This window comes from Chinchilla lanigera, unplaced genomic scaffold (assembly GCF_000276665.1).
Source record: "Chinchilla lanigera isolate Chin_1 unplaced genomic scaffold, ChiLan1.0 scaffold00016, whole genome shotgun sequence".
NCBI classification, from domain to species: Eukaryota; Metazoa; Chordata; class Mammalia; order Rodentia; family Chinchillidae; genus Chinchilla; species Chinchilla lanigera.
In genome coordinates, this window is record NW_004955417.1 from 4,393,645 (window position 1) to 4,397,964 (window position 4,320).

Here is a 4,320-nt window from a genome sequence, read left to right on the forward strand (position 1 = left end):
GATAATGGCATAAATAGCAAACATTTATTCCTCACACTTCTCAGGACTAGGCGTTCAAGATCAAGCTGCAGCACAGCTATTTCTATGACGTTCCTCTTTCTGATTTCTCAATGTGTTCTTAGCTGGTCGAGGGTGAAGATAAGGGAGAGAGCAAGCTTTATGGAGTCTCTTCTTATAAAGATACTAATTCTGTCAGATAAGGGCTGCACACTTGTGATCTTATCTAACTTTAGTTATTTCTTCTTCCCAAATGCAGCCAGATTGGCTTCAACTTATGAATTTGGGTAAGTATAAATTACAAACATATTAAATTTATAACAAATATTATGTTCACATTTTATTTTTATATTAGATTAAATTTGTATCTTTAAAATATATTTTCTCTGTGATTCTGTTTCGGAAAATTGTATATCCCTTAGACACTCTCCTCTGTTTACCTAAGCAAGAATTTGCATGTGTGTCCTCTGCATTAATTTTGATGTTGGACTGAAGGCATGCCTTATGTTTGAGAACTTGCACCCACTGAATGATAATTATAATTAACATTTACTTATTTACTTCAGAATGGCTCTGAAATTTGAATGGAATAATGGTGGTGGAAGTGCTTTAAGAACTCTGAAGCAGTATAAAGACCAGTGGATAATTTCGAACATTTGTGGACATAGATACTTCTCATCCATATAGGTGAATTTCTTAAAAATGTTTCCTATGTGTGCTAGGTTTTTGTTTTGTCTGCATCTAGGTGTCCCCCAAAATCCTCATGAGCTCACAGGTAGGGCTTTTCAGAGATGTCTGGATTTAGGGTGTGTCAACATGGACTACTAAAGGGGTAATAATTGGATTAGTCCACCGATCGGCTTAATGTTCTTGGTGTGGGTAACGGGAAGCCCCATTTCAGGTGTGGGTGGCACCATAGAATAGGCTTGTAACCTGGATGGAACATAAAAGAAAAGATGGAAGGTCACGGACTATTTCTTCTTTGTGATGCCCCTTTTCCCTGCTGCCCTGCATTGGAACCAGCTGACTGTGGACTGAAACCTCTGTAAACTGTGAACTAAATTAAAATATTTCTGCTTTAATTTGTGGATGTGAGGTATTTTGTTCCAGCAATGAGAAAGTAACTAAGACAGTATCATTTTACAGACTGGTGATATAACAAGGAATACAATATGCCCTCCAAGAGTTTAGGTGAGATGATGACCCCTAACTGCCTTAGAGGAATTGGAAGTGATACTTTTGCTCCAGAAGGGTTCCTAAAGAAGGGGAGGATTAGTTACATTAGTTGTAGGCCTCTGAAGATGCAAGTTAAACTCTGTCCTCATTATTTCATAGCAGGTATTCTCTCAGAGAGCAAACTAACATTCTGCATTTTCCTGGGGCTCTTTCTGTACCTGACTTGCTTTGCTAGGTCTGGTTTTCTTGGCTTTATTACTATCTCTTTTCTCTGCTTTGTCTATTGTTTATTCTACGTGGTATTAGTCTTGTGACCGTTGTCTGTTAATTAATTGATTTTAATTAACAATTAAATTGTTTATTCTTTTCTGATTTATGTCTTATCTGGCTTTTACAACTATTCTTTACCCTACTTATTTCAGGAAACTAGCTTGGTTCTCAATCTTACATACTGAAAGGCTTGCACATTCAGTATCATTTTTTCCTACTGGTATTTATTTAATCAACTCAGTTCTTGACCTAAGTTGTCAGACAACTCTCAGAGCAATTGTAACTGTGGAGCTAGCACACACTCATGGACTTAGGAGGAGGTAGTGATTTTTTTGACTATTTAATTACAATTTGATTTTCACAACTTTCTATTCAAAAGCATAATATTATTAGAAATTGCACAACTATTAGCATGAAATAATATTATGCATGGGAAAGAGCAATGTTACATTATTTTATTCAATTCTATTATGAAAACTTAGATGTTTAGTTATATTTTGCTGTTTATAGTCACCTATGAAAATAACCATATAATAATTTGCATGAGAAACACTTCTCTTATCAGATTCTTTGAGGACATACCTAACCATCCCCATCCCTGAATAGGACCTTCTCACTTTCGAAAATTTACTCCTGGATAATTGTGAAATGTGTGAAAAATGCTACATAGCATTGGAGGCAATTTGTGTTCCAGAATCAGAACTCATACTTTGCAAACACTGTTAAAGGTACAAAAAGAGGATCCACATAGTTAAAGTGATAGCTATAACTGATACCCAGATGTAATTAGAGCTATCTCTGCTGGATCTTTTAATTTACAAAAGCAGTCATAGATGGCATTATACAATCAAATAGTTTTCAATATTCCATTTCACAAAGGCTGAGGAATCATATCAATATATGAACCTGACTCAGTTGGCTTAGAATATAAATACACAGAGGTTAGGACTGACTTCATATTGATAAATTCCTTTGCAAATCTTGAGGCCCATTCTTGCTTCTAGTGCCTTGTACTGAATAATTATTATCTTTGACTTGCTTTGAATCTTTGTTGTGTAGGCTATATTGTCTGAGCTCTATTACCTTGTAGTAGACCTATTTTACAAATACTCTATGAGAAGCACTTCCAGTGACTTCTCTTCATGTTAGGACTCTCATACTAATGTCCCTTAGATTGTACTGAATAAAAGAAGAGTCATTTGTCAAGTTTAATATTTCCCACCTCTTCTGATAGTTTCGGTTTGAAGTTGTGCACTTCATAGTTACATTTTGATTTTGAGGATGTGCTAGTGCTAAAAAGCACTGCAATGCCACTTAAACCACGGGTCCATAAGTAGAAATTCTATAACCTTTAAGACTTCTAAGGTAATCTCCCCTAATTTAAAATTATACATTGGTTAAATTCTTAGTTACTTCTAATATCTGTTCTGGTATTTTCAGCTCATTCTGAATTTTGTTGTTATTGTAGTAAGTGAGTGCAATTCAGATAATTTAGTAAAAGGGAGAATGCTTTTGGAAAAAAGAAAAAAAAATAGAATGACATCTCTTTTGATGAGAACTCAAATTCAAAGATAGAAGTTTATTGGTAGCATTTTTTAAAAGTTTTCATGAATAGACAGATATGGCTGGAAGTAACAGCAACTCCAGACAGATTGGACAATTTGCCAGGAGACTACAGAATGACTTTGATGCTTTTGAAAATACAGCTAAGAACAGACATCTCTGCTGGGGTCATCATCAGTCAACTGTTCAGCTTGGCTGTCTTTTAACATATTTTGTCAAGACAGCTATTGGAGTATTTTACTTTCTTTGAAGATTTTTTATGCTATTTTCCCCAGAGCACCTGCTTTTGAAATTTAAAAATATATATGGCATTCTAAATTTGAAGCTCAAAACATGTTTTAGACTTGGTTTCACTCCAATAAGTACAAGTTAATGTGAAGTAAGCGTAACACTGAGAATCTGTTTAAAGGTTTTTAAATTTTTCACATACTCCTAATATATTCTTAGCAATCACTGATGTTAGTACTAGCTCATTTATTTTCTGCTTGCTACACAGCTCTCTCAGAATATTTGTGGCCATCATCGTCATCACCATCATCACCTCAAAAACTGTAAGACCTAATATCACTTATCTGTGTGTAGAACTTTTAAAAGCAATTTACCTTTTTTGAGCAGTTGACAATCTAAGGAAAATAGTATAAGTTTTAAAAAATGCATCTGTATTACAAAGGATATGTTTTTCATCCTGGGCACTGAATCCAGCCATAGGAGGGTATTAACCCATGTCAAAGCTCTCTCTCCATTCCCTTGTGAAGCCACAGAATGATGAAGAAGAAAACAGAATGTTTTTAGCACACAATTCATTAGAACTATGGAAGGAAGGAGTACATTCAAGTTCAAATGTAAATCCCAAAGCTCTAGTTGCCAGTTAAACAAATACAGTTCTTCATGATAATTCTGAATCTATAAGCCAAAAAATGTTCAGCAATTTCTCTTAATATTTTAGAAAGACCTTCATCTAAAATGGTAAACAATTAAAAATATATTTTGATACGTCAAAGTATAAGCTCTATGTAGAAAAAAAACTGACTTGGGACCGTTCTTTCTTCTGATACTCTTTTCTGACCTAGGTTTGGACTGGGAGAGGAGCAGCAGGAAGTGGTCGTGTTCCAGGTCTGCACCGCACCAAACTGATGGACAAATAAACACGCTATGGAGTGTCTTTCAGGGAGGGAATAAGGACAGAGTGCCGGGGGAAAGTCTACAATGGAATTACTTGTGAAAGAGACCAAATTAAGGGTGAGAATCAACTTGGGGTGAAGGAGAGAGTGGTGGAGATTGATGACCACAGTTTCTATAGCAGACACCTAGACG

The 4,320-nt window shown here is 35.4% G+C and overlaps 1 long non-coding RNA gene across 1 annotated transcript; it reads left to right on the forward strand.

Annotated features, from left to right (window-relative positions):
* The first annotated feature begins 255 nt into the window (after window positions 1–255).
* On the forward strand, window positions 256–3,559 carry LOC102007891. The gene is made up of 3 exons (XR_260459.1): window positions 256–284; window positions 564–684; window positions 3,503–3,559. It is a non-coding gene; the product is annotated as an uncharacterized LOC102007891 (long non-coding RNA).
* Window positions 3,560–4,320: the final 761 nt, after the last annotated feature.